The sequence below is a fragment of the Tamandua tetradactyla genome, chromosome 12 (assembly GCF_023851605.1).
Source record: "Tamandua tetradactyla isolate mTamTet1 chromosome 12, mTamTet1.pri, whole genome shotgun sequence".
Lineage (NCBI taxonomy): Eukaryota > Metazoa > Chordata > Mammalia > Pilosa > Myrmecophagidae > Tamandua > Tamandua tetradactyla.
In genome coordinates, this window is record NC_135338.1 from 85,775,161 (window position 1) to 85,795,031 (window position 19,871).

At 41.9% G+C, this 19,871-nt stretch overlaps 1 protein-coding gene and 1 long non-coding RNA gene across 2 annotated transcripts in view; one reads left to right on the plus strand and one right to left on the minus strand.

Annotated features, from left to right (window-relative positions):
* Positions 1 to 19,871, plus strand: part of IGF1R (insulin like growth factor 1 receptor) — a 300,530-nt gene that overhangs the window by 194,578 nt on the left and 86,081 nt on the right. The window lies entirely within an intron of this gene.
* LOC143652451 (uncharacterized) lies at positions 342 to 17,668 on the minus strand. Its single transcript, XR_013160673.1, has 3 exons — positions 17,432 to 17,668; positions 1,022 to 1,093; positions 342 to 585 (listed from the first exon to the last, which is right to left on the minus strand). It is a non-coding gene; the product is annotated as an uncharacterized LOC143652451 (long non-coding RNA).

Consider the following 19,871-nt stretch of genomic DNA (forward strand, 5'->3'; position numbering starts at 1 on the left):
CTAGGAATTTGGTACATGGCTGCCAATTGTTATATCCCTTGTAAGACAAAGGCTTGACAGTTCATTGTTTGAAGGGCGGCATCTTGTTTATGGACAGGAGCACCCAGAGAAGGCATGCCAGCTCAAAATCTACCAACTATGGGGCGTTCCATGTACTAAATCCATGTGTTAAGTCCATGTACTAAAAGCACTGGATGGTGTACTGCCCAGAAAAGAAGGGAGTTTGAGTCAGAGACCTGCCTAATTTTAAATCTGGTTTCTACTACTTATTTGCATTAGGACTTACCTCTCTGAGCCTTAGTGAAATGGGATTAAATTAAACCAATACACAGTGCCTAACATGTAGTAAATGCTCATTTATAATCATGGAAGGTTGGAAGACTTTTGAAACTTGATGAAGCTAACTTTTGAGGGGCACTTTTTGTACTTGCTCTACTTCTGGTCCCAGAATTGCCTGTTCCATGTATGTGGGGATTGGTGTTTCCTTCTCTTCCTCAAAAATTTGCTAAGCACCTTCATTGGTTCTCTAGGAGGCAGGCTCTGAGATGAAGTTAGTAATTCCATAGGCTTAATGAGGAGGAACACCTGCAAAAGGAAGAGAGAAGGAAGAAGACAATTGAGAGGTGATGTACACTGACCTGGTTTCTGCTTGCCAGCCCCACCCTCTGGGAGTTCAGAGCAAAAATTGCCCATTTGGGGCATCCCTGTTGTACAGAAATGGCCGAGTCCTTGTACCATTGCCTTATCCAGTTGTCAGCCAGGGAAGCCCTTGGAAGAGTGTGACCTTACACAAAAGCTGAGTGGACCCCTGAGATGGAAACTGTCAAGCAGTGCCACCCTGCAGCTGGGCAGCAAGTGCGAGCTGAAAGGGGATCTAAGCCATGCATCTCTGTACAGGCCACACCCTTAGTGTATATTTGGAACCTCCAGATTTGCAAAGTATACCTTTTGGGTTAAAATTGCATTATTCTTGAGACTATCTTTAAAACATGTGATTGTGGTCGAGCAAACTTGTTATTACCTTGTAAAACACCAGCAGAGCCTTGCAATGGTCAGAATTCAGGTGAGATACATCCTGTCATTCACAATTTACCTGTACACAAAGAAGTGCCAATCTCATTATGGTTTAGAACTATGTCTTGGTAATATAGTCAACCTGGCAAAAATATGATCATCCTTCTCAAGCATCCAGGAAGGCACAAATTCAGCCTCTTATAATTGTTAGATCAGTCCTTTTTTTTTCTTTCTTTCTGCTTATATTCCCCCAAACTCTCTGTTGGGTTGGAAGCTTGAGGAACAACATGTTCTCTTTGCTAAAGTCCTGCCTCTGTCAGTCTAGCAGTTTGCCCCAATCCTATGACTTGCTTGTTTTGTGAATGCCAACTCAAAATGTATTACTTTAATGCATGATTAGGATAATATTTATTTATTTATTTATTTATTTATTTATTTATTTATTAATTACATGGGCAGGCACCGGGAAACGAACCCGGGTCCTCTGGCATGGCAGGCGAGCATTCTTGCCTGCTGAGCCACCAAGGCCCACCCTAGGATAATCTTTATTGTTACTAGTATTCAACCTTTGATTTTTTTCTCATCCCATTGTATTCTTCTAGAGGGACAGAATGTCCTCTGCTAGAGATAATATCAATTTGAACTAATACAACCCTATGATATATAAATAATTTGCTAGAAAATATTATGGAGGATTTCATTATGCAATGAAAACAAAAGGAGAAAACACCTAAGAATTAACACAAAAAGATAAAAGACAAGTTAAATAACTGTAGAGTTGCCATAGTATTAGACAAGAATAACCAGCATTTTCAAGATGTCAGTTCTTCCTGAGTTAATTTATAAATGTAATGTGATCCAAGTATCAACAGGTTTCTTTTTTTGTTTACTTAGACATGCTAATTCTAAAGTTATCATGAATAAGCAAACAGGAACAGTCAAGAAAATATGAGCAGAAGCAATGAGAGGAGTCTTACTTAGCCTTACCAGGTATTGAAATATTCCATAGAGGCTAAATAAAACAGCGAGGTACCTGTGCATCAATAAACAAACTGATGGAACAGGATCAAAAGTCCAAATAAAAATGCAAGTACACATGGGAATTTAATATTTGATAAGGGTGGCATCTCAAATCAGTGGGAAATATGGACAATTCATTTAGTGGCATTGAGGCAATTGGCAACCATCTGGAAAAGAAAAGTTGGGACCATCCATATATTATCCACCAGGATAAATCCTAAATGGATTCAGGGTAAAAATGTAATCATCAAAACTATAAAAAGACTAGAAGACTGCTTGGGAGAGTTCCTTTATAATCCTGGAGTGGGGAAGACTATTCTAGTTTCAACTCAAAAAAACCAGAAGCCAGAAGAGAAAACTTTCATAGAAGTTGAATACAAAGCCAAAAAACTTCTGCATGAATAAAACCAATTCAGAAAACAAATGCCAAACTTGGGGGGAAAAAATCGCAACTCCTGTTACATACTAAGAGCTAATCTTCCTAACTAATACAACAGCAATAAAAGAGCTACTAGCAATTGATTAGGAGAACAATTCAATACATTTGGGGGGAAGGATTGAACACACAGTTCACTGGAAAGGAAATGCAAATAGTTACTAAGCATATGAAAAGATATTTAATCTCACTCATAAGATAAATGCAAATTAAAACTATAGTGAGTTACCATTTTCCCCCCTCTCAGGTTGGAACAAATCCAAAATATTTGATAATACATTCTGTTGGCAAACCTGTGGGAAAATAGCCCCACATTGCTAGGAGGATGCAAAATTATAAAACACCTATGGAGGGGAATTTGGTAATCTTTTTCAAGTTATAAATGTACATACCCATTGACACAGCTATTTTGGGAGCATTTAACCCACACATACTTGCATATATGTGAAATGATAATTGTGCAAAGTTATTCATTATAGTGTTGCTTGAAACTGTAAAAGTTGGGAAATAACCCAGATATACAACCATAAGAGAATGGATAAAGCAGTTAGGGCAGTGGCTGCCAAACTGGTTTGTTCATTAGAATCACCTGGGATTTTTTTTTTATTTTTTTTATTCCAGAGCTCAGGTTATACACCAGACTGATTAAATCAACTCAGAGAGTGGAACACAGATTTCTTATTTTTGGGAAGTTCCCCAAGTGATCCCAACATGCAGACAGATTTGGGAACCACTGAATTAGGGTTCATCCATACAGTGAAATATTATTTAGCTGTGAAAATAAAATGAAGAAAAAATTTCCTTTGCTGGTATAGAAAGATCTCCAAAATATGTTAAGTGAAAAACAAATAAACAAACATGCCGAACTGTATGCACAGAATGTGTAAAAAATGGGAAATAAAAATATTTGTATCTGCCTCCATGAACATAAAGAGATATTGAAAGCAGAGTGGGGAAGGGAAGATTCTGTGCTGTATCTTACATATATTTTAATTTTTTTCAGTCATGTAAAGTTATTATCTATCCTCAAATTTCAATGAAAAAATAAGTAACTATACTAAGTGGTTTAAAGCAGAGCTGGTTTTATTATTGTGAAGGTACTAACTTTATCGCTTATAATTTTACCCTTTCTAGCCTTTAATCCATGTCCATTTGTGCAAAGACAGAGTATTGAGCAAGCCTCACAAGCACAGAGACTGGTCACAGCTTTGGAACTTCTAGGGTCTTTAGGATGCTTAAAACTTGTTGCATCCAGTAAGACAAACGGAACTTGGTCTGCCTTTCCCCATGAGTAGTCTGTTTCTATGTAGGTCACAGTGAGGGGACTTAAAGCCATGCCTTATTTTTTGCCTGGTTGTATTCCTGAGTGATATGTTCTCTCTTGTCCTTGACGGTATTAAAATTTAGAACTTTTAGCATGGACCAGGTATTCATCCAGGTAAATTGGGAATATGGTGGTGAGTGAATGTAACATATGAAAAGTCCCAGTCCTTTGGGAAGCTTTTCCTTCAGAATGGGGAGAAGACAGACTCTAAGTACAAGTAAGTGGATAACAGTTAAATTTTATGAAGAGCAGTTGATAATGGTCAGCAGGTGGGCTTGGTGGGGGAGTGACAGTGAAGACCCCATAGAGGAGTGGCATTTGAGCTGAGTCGCGAGGGATGCGAAGGAGTCACCTATCCACATGTGGCTAGAGAGAAGCTTGAAGACAGTGCTGCCCCCTCGGCAGTAAACAAGAATGCATTGGTTCTGTAGACTCAGGGTGGCACCACCTTGCGAATTTGCCTTTTCTTATTGGTGTTTTGCTGTTTCTTCCAGCCATCATGCACTATGCCAGCCATGGCACTGTGGCTCTGCCCCAGTGAGAGAGAAGGGCTTGCCCCAGGGGAGTAAGGGGGGCCTCGAGGAAGGTCTGCCGAAGGGAGGGAGGATCTTTAGGCCAAAGAGTAATTTGCCAAGTAGAGAAGGCAGAAAGGGAGGTACTGGCGGAGGAAACAACACGAGCAAGAGCACCTGTGTGTTTGTAGGGAACCTTGGCAGGGGCAGAGCTGCAGTGCACTTAAATTTTATCTGGGGCTGTGGGAACAATTGAAGGGCTCTGTGGAGCATGGATGGGAGCTGGGGAGAATGGATTAGCAGGAGCCAGCTAGGAGGGTTTGTGTAATTGATGGGGGGGGGGGGGGCAGGAGGGCTGAGTCCCGATATTTAGTAAACATGAAGTGATTGCTTATTGTGGGCCTGTGTCTCTTATGGAGACAGTAATCAGAATACAGATGGACCTTTGCCCTCAGGAAGTTCTCCTGAAATGGTTAGGCCTGCAAACAAGTTAGAACAGATGTGGGACGTACCATCAGTGACATTTACATATGTACTCCCTAAACTCATCTGAGAGCAGTTCCACAGAAGTGGGGTGGCCAAGACCGCCATACAGAGCAGTGGCCTCTTCCAGGGGGACACGGATAAGGTCTAGGAAGTGAAAGGCATGTATGCAGGGACCAGGGACAGGAGCAGAGCAGCTGGAGGGTAGGGTTGCTTAGAGGGAAAGGAGACTGCCCACATGGAGCTGGGGCCAGTTTGAAGGGGCAGCGAGAGGAGGGGCATTTCTCTAAGAGTACTGGGTACCAGGCTGGACTGCAGCTGGTAGGCACCAAAGACTGGACGAGAGTGTGGGCCTGGGGGTGACTGAGATGGCCCCAGGTGGTTGGCCAGTTCACCCGAAGTTGCTTCCTGCTAAGGAGTCTGTTGTAACCTTTCTTTTGTGTGTTTTTTAAAATTTATTTTATTTACATATACTCCATATCCACACCAAACATACATTCATTCCCCTTCTTCCTTCCCCTGGCAAATTCAAATCTACTTTCTGTCTGCAGATTTTTTATCTCCAGATATCTCTTATAAGAGATATCTGTAAAACTTTTGTCCTTAGTTGTGCTGGTTTGAAAGGATGTATGTCCCCTAGAAAAGCCATGTTTTAGTCTAAATCCCATTTCATAAAGGCAGAATAATCCTTATTCAATACTGTATGTTTGAAACTATAATCAGATCATCTCCCTGGAGACATTATTTAATCAGAAGTGGTTGTTAAACTGGATTAGGTGATGACATGTCTCCACCCATTTGGGTGGGTCTTCATAAGTTTCTGGAGTCCTATAAAAGAGGAGACATTTTGGAGAAAGAAAGAAATTCAGAGAGCAGAGCAAAACAACATAGCCACAAGAAGCAGAGTCCACCAGCCAGTGACCTTTTGAGATGAAGAAGGAAAATGTCTCCCGGGGAGCTTCATGAAATAAGCCAGGAGAAGAAGCTAGCAGATGACACCGTGTTCACCGTATGCCCTTCCAGATGAGAGAGGAACCCTGACCATGTTCACGATGTGCCTTTCCAGATGAGAGGGAAACTCTGTGTTTACCATGTGCCTTCTCACTTGAGAGAGAAACCTTGAACTTCATCGGCCTTGTTGAACCAAGGTAGATTTCCCTGGATGCCTTAGATTGGACATTTCTATAGACTTGTTTTAATTGGGACATTTTCTTGGCCTTGGAACTGCAAACTAACATCTGATTAAATTCCCCTTTTTAAAAGCCATTCTGTTTCTGGCATATTGCATTTCAGCAGCTAGCAAACTAGAACATTAGGTGTCTTGCTTATTTCACTGAGCATGTTTTTAAGATTCTTCCATGTTAACATGTCTCAGAACTTCATTCTTTTTTATGGCTGAATAATATCCCATGGTGTATATATACCACATTTTGTTTACCAATTCATTTCTTAATGGACACTTGGTTGTTTCCACTTTTGGGCTATTGTGAGTAATGCTGCTGTAAACATTGGTGTCCAAGTATTTGTTTGAGACCCTGTTTTTACTTTCTTTGGGTATATACCAAGGAGGGGAATTGCTGGCTCATATATATTCTATATATTTAACTTTTTAAATAATACCTGTATTGCTTTTTCCAGTGACTACACCACTGTTTTAAGCATGGAGGGTCTGGCTATCTGGCAGTGGGGGGCAGGGGGCAACTTGGCTTATTTTCTGAGTGGAGATCCCTTTTGGGCACAGCCTCCTGGTTCTCTGTTCCAGCCTTCCATCATCCCAAGGAGAGGCCTCTTTCTATATTCAATGAAAGGGTTGAATAGACAGAGGTGGTGATTATATATACCTCCTGGAGGCAGCCCCAAAAGCTGCTCACTTGGGGGAGCAGCGTCTCCATCATGAAAGCAGCATGGCTTTCCCTCTCAAATCCTGTGAGGATGGCAAGGCCAGAGGGAGGAATGAATTGTGAGTCAATCATACCAGATGGGGAATTACCATCTAAAAAAACGGTATCCTGGGTGAACTACACCCTCTATGGAAAATGCAGGTTAACTGCTTATTTCTTGTCAAGTGAGCTCAATCTCGGTTTCTTTTGAATATATGCTTGCGAGCTCAGGCACCTCAGGGTGAGATCACATCTTTAGAAACTTGCCCTGAAAAGGTCTGACAGGGCATCTGATTCTCCCCGTGCCATTAATGGCGTATTTTGTAAGAGAACAACTTTTAGGACGGGGATTTAAAACAACTTCTGAAAAGACCGAACTAAAAAATTACCTTTAAATGAGGTGAAAGGGGGAAAGAAAAACTAGATGGGATATCATTCCCATTTCTAGAAGAAAGAGTAAGACTTGCGTCAAATTATGGAAATAAAACCTCTGCGGGTTTTCTACAGAATAAAAAAAAATGGTGTGGAGCTGCCAGTCAACAGATCTCAGCTGGGGGGCTCTGAAGGATGCCCGCTTGCGTTTGCTTTTGTGCCCCCCGCCCCGTGGGTTCCTTTTTGTCTCGCGGGTTCCCTCCCGGCTCCAAGAGGCGCAGGAGAGCCGGCATCCCGCGCCCTCCCGCCGCCTCTGGACCAGGGTTGTTTACTACTTTCTACTCCGAATCACACGCCAATCACCGGGGCCCGCCCTCCCCACCAGCCAATCAGCTCGTTGGGAAATTCCACCTTTCTGTGGGGTGCGGGCGGCAACTGGCCGGAGCAGCTGTCAGTCAGGCGGGCATCCCACAAGGATGCAGCAGAACTATTAGGAACAGGATCACCAGAGCGGAGGAGGAGTAACCTTCCCCATAAACAAGATGTGGTCTCCCCCTACCCCCCACCCCAATAAAGCAGAGGTGGGGGGAACAGAAGCGCAGCCCAGCCCCGGGGCCCCTGGAGCAGGGCTGCGCGCAGAGCCGGGGAATCCCTCCCTCCGCCTCCCGCCCGCGCTGCAGTTGTAAACACGTTTCCCTCCATGTCTGTTTTCCCCTTCTCCCCAACAGTGGCCATTACAGTTTGCTGTTTACAAAAATCCTTCAGGCAGGGAGCAACTTCCCGCCTCCGTTCTCCATTCCCCTGGCCTCCCTGCCCTTATTCTGAAAGGTTTGTTTTGTTTTGTTTTTCCTCCTCGCCCCCCACCCCCTTTCTGGTGAAGCACAGTGAAGGAAGCTGGTCTGTGTGCTCAGCTCGCTCTCCTCTTATTGCTCTCCATGTGGCAAAAGTCATGCTTTGTCAACGTGCAGACCCATTTTCTGTTGATAACATTCTTCCTCTTTAAATTGCTCAGAGGGACAAGATGGATTTGGGTTTGGGAATAGTGCAGCTGAAAAGGCGCAGCTCTAGAAGGACTGGGTGTTTTCGTCTGTGTGTTTTTGCTGCTGCTGGTTTGGGTACCATCAAATGCTATTTTAATTCTGCATTCTCTTCCAAGATTGGCTTTGAATCCTTTCCTCCTTCGTAGGTATTTAGATTATATGTCCGCCCCCCACCCTCTAAAAAAAAAAGGCAGCATTGTGTAGACCCAAGTGTTTTTCTGCCTTCCTCTGTGATCTGAATCAGGTTTCCCATTTTGAGCAGCACAATGTGGTTGTATTCAGTGCGATGGGGCGTAGTGGACATGAATTATTTGCAACAGGGCTGCCTGGAAGACACGGAGCGGAGTTTACGTGGCCCGGAGCAGCTCCAGTGTCTGAGGCGTCTCTGTTACACACTGGCTCCGAGCAGGAAGCGCAGGCAAAATGGCAAAATGCCGCATGTGGTTTTCAGTTAAAAAAAATCCCTTTTCAGAAGGTGTTATTCCAGGTCCCTACAATTTTGTTTAGTTTTTCTTCTAATAGAATGGAAAAGTAATCTGTGAAGATGGCTCGTTTTGAATATTTTGTGAGACACTGAACAACAGAAAGGATTAGCCTTGACAACATAAAAATGATGAGTTTGAGGTTCTCGTTTGCAGAGTGGAGGTACAGCCTCCCTCGTGTTTCTGAATCACAGTGGTAGAGAAGGAAGATGACCACTTACTGGTTTGTTGAAACTGTAGAGACCTATGGTGTGATTGCAGCTGTGGGTTCAGGGATGAAGCCCTCTGATCTGACTTCTTCTGTTTGGGGCTCTGGTGAGGCATGTTGGGGGGCTAAAGTGGGAAAGATCTTGAAAATGTAAATAAAAGGAATGCTGTATGGTGACCAGCATTTGCAAGAGCAGCTTCCAGACCTACTTAAGCCCTTGGAAACATGTCCTATTTTAAATCAACCAGGATATTTGATTGGGATTTTTTTTCTCTTTTTCATTTATTTTACCCCCTCCTTTCTTCCAGTTGTTCATTTACACACTCTTTCTCTCCAGCTAGGAATACGTCTCCAAGATGACTGAATTAATGTATGTGATGGTATTATTGTTAAAATGTATTCTGCTTTTGCTGCATAATTTGGGAGAAATGGTTCTTGCCTATAATGTGCCAGTAGCAAGTTAATGAGAGGGCTAGGCTGGGACAGTGTTCTGCCTTGGGGCCACGAAGCTGCAGGTGTGATTATCTCCCCTTGTGAAGTTCTAAACTGGACAGTTGATGCAGGGCAGAAAGACACTGTAATGAAGTATACCATGACAATATGTGCTTCTGCTGTCTTCCCTTATTAGCTGCATCATTTGGGGCAAGTGACATACCCTCTCTGAGCCTCTGTGTCCCCCTACATAAGACAGTGATGTGTACACAGAGTGAAGTGAGAACTAAATGGAATGCCTTAAGGACACATGGCCATTGGCAGGGCCCACAGAGATGCTTCAGGCCTGGATATTTCCTTTTCTCTATGGTAAATCATCTTTCCTGTTCTTTCTGTGGCCCTTCTCAAGAGAGTCCTACTTATTCATGGTGCCTTGTTGCACTCAGCCTTTGCTGAGTTTCTGCGTCACCTGCTGCTTTCTGGCCAGGTCAGCCTGCTCATTTTTCCATGCCAGCAGCCTCTACTGTGCCAGTAAGTCACGTCTGAATAACCAAAGATGTTATCCTGATGGTTAATGCCAGGGCAGATGGATTTGGAAGCCAAGTGGATCTCTCCTGTTTAAATAAGGGGAAACAGAAGAGCTCTGACGGTTTTGCTCTATGCCATTAGTTCTGAACCACTTAGTGAATCTCCCAAAATCACTATTGTAATCCCCCACTCTACCCTGACATTCAGAAGTCTTCACTGGTTCCCTTTTTTCCATCTGCACAAAGTGATCCAAGCTACTTCGAATTTTGTACGATGTGGCTTTAGTCTGCCTTTTCCCTATTCCCCCACAGCACAGACTGAGATGCCTGCCACATCAGACTGAAATGCTCCTGTCTCCCTTCCTCACCCTGCCACCCCAATTCTGGAATGGCTCCTATATGCCACACTTCCCCATCTTCTAGGACCTTGCTTCTAGTCCGTCCCTACAAAACTATCCTCACCGCACTCAGTACCCACCCTCTTTTCTTGTGAGTCTTGTCTTCACCACTTGTAGGTATTGAGGCTGCCTTTTGGTGTGTCCTTTGGCAGTCTAGTGTTCAGGATTGAATTCTGTTTGGGAGTAGTGTTCTACCTTTCTTTTCCCCAGTCGAGATAAAAAAAGACTCATAGATGGTCTGAGGAGCACAAAGACCAGCTTCTCCATCTTCCCTTCTCAGCCGGGTACTGACACCCCCACATGGGATTATCTCCAGAGCCTCTTTCTTAACCTATGGAAAGGGAAGATAATCTCTCCCCCTTGGGGGTCGTTGTGAGGATTAACTGTACTTGGCACCAAATCGCACCTAGTGGGCACCCAGTAAATGTTAGCTATTTTAAAGCACTGTTTTTTATCATCCATAAATGCAGATATTACTTATTTTATAGGACCACTGAGAGAATAAGTGAGAATTATGTAAAATCACTTACTAGGAAATCATAAATGTCCATTTACTTTTTTCCCTTAAGGACAAATGCCCCTTATTGTACTTTTGTACTCCTCACAAAGCAGGCCCTCAACAAAGCTTATTAAACCAAAAATGTTGGTTCTTTTATGTACCCATTTAGGACCTGCATTCTTGACCACAGTGATTTTGATAAAAGTGGATGCTTATAGGTCGAACTACCAGAAGCCCTAATCTGAGGGAATTGGGCCAAACTGGAAAATCCTTGCCTCGTAAAGGCAGATTTGTCTGCCCGGTGCCTGGGACTCGATGGATTTATATGAAATTATTGTCAAATTTATTTTCAATATAATGGGATTATTGGATGGAAGATCTGAGTAGCAAGAAAAATGATAATCTTTGAAGTGCTGCTAGTTCCTCCCAATGCCATGCATTTGATCAGTTTGCATAACAGACCAGCCTCTGATGTGTGTGACATGGTGGCCAGGTCAGGAAGCTGCTGTATAGAAGACAGGGTCGCTATAATTCCCTGCTTCATTGTTGAAAGGAGGTGGGGAATGCTGAGCTTTACCCCCTTATTAACTCTGGGTCAGGTGCTCAGCCATGCACTGGGGGTATAAAGCTACAGAAGAGTGCCTAATCGGAGTACCTATTGTAGCCATCTTGACCCAGGCAGGAAAAGTACGAGGAAATATCACAGGCATTGTCCAAAATGGTCATGAGAGGAGCTTTTCCAACTATGCTCCTGTAGCTCTGTGACCATGGGCAAGTCTTATTTTCCTCCTCATAGAAAGCAGAGAATATCAGTTTGAGGAGTAGATGGAATAGCATATGTAAGATGCTGAACACTAGAGCTGGCTTATAATCGTGTAATACATGCCAGTTCGTATATTACTATTATATAGATGCTATGCCTTTTGGAAGGAACCATCGCTGAGTATGGAAGTTATTGAACTGTAGCATGCATACTTGCATGAATCAGTCTGTGGAGCTATTTTAAGTTTACATTTGAAAATAAAGGGTGGCTTGCTATCCAAATATAAAGAATTGGATCCAGGCTCTAAAAGGATGTTTGCTGTTCTTTAGCAAAATACTGTTCTTCTTAAATTTCATTCAATCATTCCACAAAAATCTGAGCATCTGTTTTGTCCCAGACACTGGGCTGGGTGCTGGGTGTGCAACAGCAAACAGAATCCTTTCTGCTCTTAGAATGCTGTCAGTTTGACAGGGAATTCAGACATTAAATAAATACAAGTGTGATGGTGTCCATGAAGGGGCAGCCCTCATACTACCTGCCATGTGTATTACTGTTTAAATGTATCTTGGGAAGGTCTTTCCATTTAAAAATAATGACTTTGCCTTCTGCCTCCAAATAACTAAGTCCTTCCCCTGTAGACAGTAGGAGTCCTATTCAAGTTTTGTGTGTGGTTAGGGGTTTCTTTTGCTAGGCAGGGAGAGGGGTTTTATAACCGAAAGAAAACTTGAGATGATGCTATAGAGAAACTATGTTGGGCTATGGCCCTGGACTGTGCCTTTGGAGTTATTCAAGTAAAGCAATTGTGTGCAAGTGGAAAGGTGTTGCTTTTAAGAGGCTACTATAAGGTGACCCCATAATTTGGGTGACTAATTTGTGTATGTCTTGAGAAATAAATGTATATACCTAAAGCTCATAGCTCTGTTTTTTCCTCTAGACCAGTACTGTTCTATAGAACTTTCTAGGGTGATGGACATGTCCTCTATCTGCATTATGGCTATGGAACACTTGAAATGTAGCTTTTGTTACTGAGGAACCAAACTTCTAATTTTATTTCATTTAAATCCATTAAAATTTAAAAGCCGTATATGTCATATGTCTAGTGGCTACTAGACAATACAGACCCACAGTGCTTCTTTCTTTTTAAAACACGTATTTATTTTGATAAGGGTAGCTAAGACCTATTATTTCATTTTTCCTATCATAGTTAAAGATAACCAAGGGGCTATGCAAAGTTTAAAAATGTATTACAATCAATTAGACCAACTATCTAAATGCACTCGCTTCCTGGAACTGTTGATGTTGATTATTGGCAAATACTGAAGACTCATAATGTCCTAGGAACTACAAAAGAAGTAACTGAATACCAGTGGGTTAAAGCGTAGAGGGAAATGGTTGAGAGAAAACAACCAAGAAAGTCTTGATGCTTCTACCAAATTTGCTTTCCAAGGCTTTGGATTAATGGATAGTCACATTGGATTAATGGATAGTTGCAAGCTTTTAAGGCTGTGGCAATAGCTAGAATTTTGAAAATTTTGAAACTCTTCACTTGGGTTTAAAATTTTAGTTGAGTTGATTTTTATTTCTTCTTTTATTTCATTTGTGGGTCCTCTCCTCTCTACTTTGTGGTATTATCAGCTTTAGAGAATAAAGCCTCACTGGTCAGTTTCAATTTTATTTAAATTCATTTTGTTTTCATTCCTTCTAATCTAGCACAGTTCTGTGATATATTGGAATCAGAGTGCTCTGGGGAAACGTTGAAATATAAAAGCATTTTCATGATAACATTTCCACTTATATTCAATTTTTCTTCTCAATAGAAAAATATTTCCAACTTAATCCTCCCTCTCCCCTCTCAAAATGAATTGCATGCTTTAGAAATAACATCAATCCACCCAAGTACACAAGGACAATCTCAGCCATTTAATGCAGATCTAAAGGCTCAGAGAACACAGAGCTTCCTGGGCAGAGACTGCTTTTCAGGCCTCTAATAAATGTGGGCGAGGCCCTTGCTTGGGCTTTCCATTCTCCACCAGCAGCACAGAGCAGCACCGAGAATCTCTCACTCTGCATTAAACCATCCTCATCAGCTTTATCGTCATCGTCCAAGTTTCATTTTGAACACCTTGTAAAGGTGTTCTGCAAGGCTAGTAGATGCTGACACTTCTTTCTAAACCTCATCTGATGTTTGGGACCAGCTATGCCGAAGGTGTTTGAACACGCCATGGAGTGGCTCTGACCTCTCACAGGGGAGAGGAGGGCAAGAATGCCCTCTCAGTGGAATCCTACCCTCACTATGCTCTTTTTATTTTGTTGTTCCTTAGTAACTTCATTCAATTTATAGGGAATCCCAGCCTCAGGGGAAGGGGAACCTTGCTTCCAAGGAAAAAGTAAAAATCACATAGAAAAAACCTGTCCAACATAGAAACAACACATCCACATTGAGCTCCACTGTAATATCATTCAAGTTACAAAGCCCATATACATCCAGGTCTGTGTAAAAAATTGTTAAAAAAAAAATTAACACTCTCACCTGCATAGTAATGTACAAGTATTGAGAACTTATTATATACTGGTCATGCAGGATCCATTCAGTTTTTGCAACATCATATTAAGTAGACTATACCAACATTGTTTTATTGAAGAGCAAATGCAGGCTGAGAATTATAAAGTTAATTGTCAAAGCTCAAATACCTGGGAGGTGATAGAGGCAGGATTTGAACCAAGATATACCTACTTTAAAAGGTATGCTTTTCATTTCCTCTACTGCATTGACAGTATTTGTACTCAGATATTGGGAACACTATCTGTTGTGTTTTTCCACCCAAGAAATAGGGCATTAAAACAAAAATTTCCAGTTTGTCAGTTTTGTTCTTAAGAATGAAAAGAAACTCTTGGGTTTCTAAAATAAAAAGAAAATGAAAAGTAACTTTATTGTATGTGTGTTTTCTAATTAAGTTATGAGTTTTGTGATCTTTTAAGTAAAAAGAAAAATTTTTTCACTTTAAAAAATGTAAATGCCATATTTTCAAATGCAGTGACTAAATATGTAGTGATTCTATTCAGGGTGTCATAGCCTGAAAATAAGAATACATATGTGTTAGAATTAATTTCCACAACAAGAAGAAAGTGCTGGCAAATTGAGGAACTGTAGTTGTGTTGTCCTTTTGTATCCTTATGTATTTATGTAGGTAAACCTGCATGAATGCATTGATCAGAGGTAATGGTTCCTGAAGTATTGTCTCATCTTTGATAGAAGATTTAAGAAGTGTCACAACCTAACAATATTGTTGCTTGTATCCAAAAATAAGTCAAAACTTCTTTCAAATGCAGGACACAGCACTGAGTACAAAGGTCCAGATGCTTTCATATGAGCTGTCTTGGTAGAAATTTGGATCTTGAGTATTTGAGATACTGGATTGTGAACTCCATGAGAGCAAGTGCCTCATCTCTTTTATTTTTATTTATTTATTTATTTTTTTACATGGGCAGGCACCAGGAATCGAACCTGGGTCCTCAGGCATGGCAGACAAGCATTCTTGCCTGCTGAGCCACCATGGCCCGCCCCCTCATCTCTTTTAGAACAGTTTCCCTCATATGGTCAATAAATGTGTGTTCAATGAAAAAATGAAGAGACTTTGAATTACACAGAAAAACCTTAGGGGTAACAGAGATTACTGCACCAGTCTTTCTATACTATAGTGATGGAAATCTTTCCAACATATATTATGTACTTCTTTGCTTCTTACTCCAGTGAATATAATCTAATCATTTCTGGCCGACTCAGGGACATCAGTGAGCATAAATTGTTGTATTATGCATAATGGTGATACTCTCAAGGGTTAGTAGGAGGTCCTCTGCCCAATACTGAAGATTTCTTGGGCTTATTGTGTCCTTATGATCTGATTTTCTCATTTTTATGTCTTCATTTCTGCTTAATAGACATGGCAGTTAGGAGAGCTATCTTTATCATCTCCTCTGTGGTTGATTATCTGCTGCTTTCTTTTTGCTGTGGGTACTTTGAAAACAGATTTCCAAGTTTGTTGGAATTGTGTGTATGAGTAAACAGACCCTAAGTAAAATCTAGCTTCCTTTTCTCCACTTTCTCTATCTCTCCATCCTTCCAGATCGCTCCAAATCTCCATGTCTCTCTCCTGATATGATAGTTGCTAGAATAATTAAAATGAATGCAACACATTTATCCACACCGAAGCCTAACTAAATGGCTAAAAGCTATTGTCAAATGCATGCCCTCCCCACTGCTGTTTCCCAGATAAGCCTTCAGCACCTTGTTTAATGATATAGTATGTTAGAGGGTCCCATCATGCTTACCGTCAGATAAATATACCTGAAGGCGCTTTCTGATCAGCTTCTATGGGTCTTCCTCCCTTCCTGCAGTGAGGTCCCACCCCCCAGGTCTCCCTCCTTGGCCTGCTTCCAACCCTGCTAAGTAGGCTCCTCGGCCAGCTCACCCCTGCCTAAACACCCCAAATGTTGCCCAGTTTTGGGAGAGTGCCTTGGACTGTTCAGCAGTCCCCAGGTGAAGCCCCCCTTCTAGTGGTACACAGCCTTCCACCCTCCACTCCACCATGCTCCTCTCAGGTATTGGATTCTTTGGGAGATAACACTGAATAACGGAGCCTGGAGCCTGGGCTGGATCCCACCTGGGCAAGCCATGTGCGTCTTTGAGCCTTAGTTCCCTTGTCTGTACAAATAAGTTTGTTAGGATTTAATCAGGCCCACCGGAGTTCTGGTGCAAGGCAGGGTTGTGAAATGCTATCTTCACTCCTTTCCTTTCAGTAATACTGCATTATATGTTACACATCTATCTCAGAGGCTTGTAAATCCCTTAACAGCAGAATTCTCTTTTTCTATTGCATACCCCATAATGCTGGGAACTCTAACGTAAAAATGATAGCTTTTACATGTTAAATTTTGGCCTCAATTTTCCGTGATTCTCCAATGAGGATCATTTCATTTGAGGCCAGTGTCTGGGAAAAAGTAGATCAGGCTTTTCAGAGATTTCAGTGAAACTCTGAAAAACTCTTGTTATTGCCTTGGCTACCACACAGTGGTGGATTAGGAAACTGTAGGGCTTGTGATGGCTGGGAAACTGCTGCTCAAGACTTCTGCTGTTGAAAGAATTTGTTCTACTTTATGTGTAACATGTAGAGAGCAGAAGCATATATTTTATCTGTAGCAGATGACACAGCAGAGTATATGTTCAAATTGGAAAAATAATTATCATTCTATTTAAAGCAAAAAGACAGTTATTATAAATACATCTGAGGACCCAGGAGAATCACGTGCAGGTTTCTGAAGCTGAATGTCCTTTGTGCTGATTGTTTGTCATTATATTACTCAACCATCTAACTTCCTACTTTTACCCCATTGGAAGATGAATACAAGGTATATTAAATGTTAGGCAAGATGTCAGAATGGAAAGCGCTCTCAACATGAATGCTCAATTCTCTGTCAATGATTGGCATGCATCTTTTTTTTTTCCAATTTAGTTGATTATCATCCTATAAGTTGCTTTTTTCCCTGTGTGTACTTTCTTTTAGCATCTTAATTCTTTATACTTTTAAATTTGGAATAATTTTAGACTTACAGAAAAAGTACCAAGAGTTCCTGCATACCTTTCACAAATGTTAACATATCCCATCGCCGTAATGCAGTTATCAAAACCATGAAGTAAATGCTGATTGAATGCTGTTAACTAATCCCGAGAATGTTTAATTTTAGATTTCAGCAGTTTTCCCACTGGACTTGGATCTAGTACAGGATCCCATTTTGCATTTGTTATCAGATTCCTTCAGTTTCCTTTAATCTGGTATGTTTTCCTCAGTCATTCCTTAGTTTTCTACGACCTTCACACTTCTGAAGAGAACATGCCAGTTATCTGAAGAATAGCTCTCAATTTGGGTCTGAGGATAGTTCCTCATGATTAAGTTCAGGTTTTGCAATTTTTTTTTTTTTTTTAGCAAGAACATCACAGAAATGTGGCATGCTCTTCTCACTGCATCATATCATGGGGTACTTACAGGTTTCATGCCCAGTGATGTTGACTTTGATCCCTTGATTAAGGTGATCCTTGCTGGTTCTTATCGTCATGACTATTTCTTCCTTTGTAATTAAGAAGTATCTTTGAGGGTTGTTTCTCAAAACTGCATAAACCTCTCGTTCCTCATTATTCTTTCACCACTGATTTTAACGTCCCTTACTATGTATGGTGTTTGCCAAATGGCAGTTTTCTACAGTTAGTAATTGGAATTCTACTCCAAGGACTCAATGTATTTTAAAAAATAAAGAATGGAAATCTTTTTAAATGGCAGCAGCAGTTCCACTTTTATCTGGGAGGACAAATTGTGAGTGATATGAAGCAGAAAATATGCAGAAGCCTAAGAAATGTCAAATATGACCGTCATTTGAAATATCCTTGCCATTTTTCCCTACAGAGGGAGGGGAAGGAGAAGGAGAAGGGTGGAGTTCTCAGTAGCCAAAAACAGTCCCCAAAGAAGTTTTGGTCCTGTCTGTAAGCGTCTCTTTTGCTTTTGAGGACTTAGCGACCAAGAACTGGACCGGAGAACGATTCTGAAACCCAGCCCTGGATGTCTGATCCGGTTAGGAGGGTTTATGCTAACAAAAGACATTTAATTCATAGTATGAACTCTGAACTTTTAAAACTGTAATTGAAAGGCGTGCTCATGGGGTTTTTCTGTTGCTTTTAGAAAATGAATGATTATTTTCTAAAAGGGCAAACATTTTGGAGGGTATCCCCCTATTTAATTACATTTCAGCAGACCAGAATCAAATTCGTGTGAATAATTTTGAATTTACCATTTTTCACAAAATAATTAAAATATCATTATTTTAAAGAGTTTTTAAAATTAGATTATTTTATTCCTTGATTCTGATCCTGCCAATATGCTCTTTCATATTTTTACGTATACTTTAAAAGAATAAAGAAGATCACACTAAGTGCCCTAAAATTCCTGTGGCCCTCATTTTCCCTCTTTGGTATTTGGAATGCCGCACACAATATATTTTAAGTGTTTAAAATATAATTGTTATTTCGAGGGGGGTTTGTAAATGCATCTCATGTACCCCAAACTGTAGAAACTTAATTGGGCCACTTAAATTTGTGGACCACGTGAGAATTTTGATGGTAGAATTATTGATTTTGAATTAGTCTGTATCCTAAGTAAATATAGCTTTCAGTATCCTAAGTAAATATAGCTTTCAAAGGCATGGCTGCATGCAATTCATATCGTGTTAAGCGTTCTTTTTCTCTTCGCGATTTCCCGATGAATGTTTTAAAGTGGGCTACAAAACAGAGCGAGATTGATGAACTTTACTTGACTGCTATTTCTAGACCCTAAGGCTTTAGTTGGAATAAGTTTCAATATATCCTTTAAAATTACCACATGCGCGTGTGGATCTGCATTGGGAGAGTCTGCCGCCATCGCTGGCCCTGCGCGGGCTTCAGCCCGTGGCTGGCCAGAGGCGGGGCGGGGAAAGCGCGTGTCCGCTCCGATGGCGGGCACGGGCACGTGACTGCGCCCAGGCGCGCACACGGCTGCTGCACATGGTCTCGGGACCGCGCCGCGGTTCTGGGACTTGAGCCAATGAATCGGGAAGGGAGCGGTGTTGGGGTGTGGCGTCCTGTTTTGGAAGACATTAGCTCCTTGCTATTTATTTTTCCTTCTAATTCTTTAATCCTGCGGTATACGAATACGAATTAAGAGGGTCTCATCCCCGAGTGTGTCTTCTGGACAGAACTCGTGGTTCGGGTTTCTCGGCCTCCAGGCGGGGTCGGTCATGGACGATCCCAGTGCCACGACAACGTGGCCTCCCTCGGGAGGGGGAGGGGGAGGAAGGGGAGGGGGAGGAAGGGGAAGGGGAGGGGGAGGAAGGGGAAGGGGAGGGGGGCCGGGCTTCCTGAATGTGGGCCCATTTTGTGTTGAAAGAGTAGGTCCTTTGAACTGTTTCATTACAAACTCCAGTTTCTTCTTAAAAGATAGTTTAGTTTTGACAGGAAATAAGCGAAGTTTTAAGAGGAGGGTGCCCCCGCGTCTGGCGGCATTGTTACCACTTTCGCGCCCCGGGAGGCTGGATCGAGGGTTTGCCCCACCACTCCCGGGGTTGAGTTGCTAATGTCGTCATGAGGGGTACGTAGCTTAAAGATTCAAATATGTTTGCAAAGGAGAAAAAAATTAAATTAGGATAAGAGCATACATTCCAGAACTCGGTCCTGGAAATTCGGAGACGGACTTACTGCCCCACGCTAACTCTTGAGTAATGGTTTGCTTCCATCGAATCCCAAATCTAACCCGAAGAGTTTCGGATCCGCCTGCCATCCACTGGAAAAAGTCGCTTCCTCACTCCCCCACCCCCACCCCGACCCCCACCCCCACCCTATCCCACTGCACAGACACGTACACTCTCTGAATTTCCCTGTAAGCACTCTGCTTCCTTCCCGAT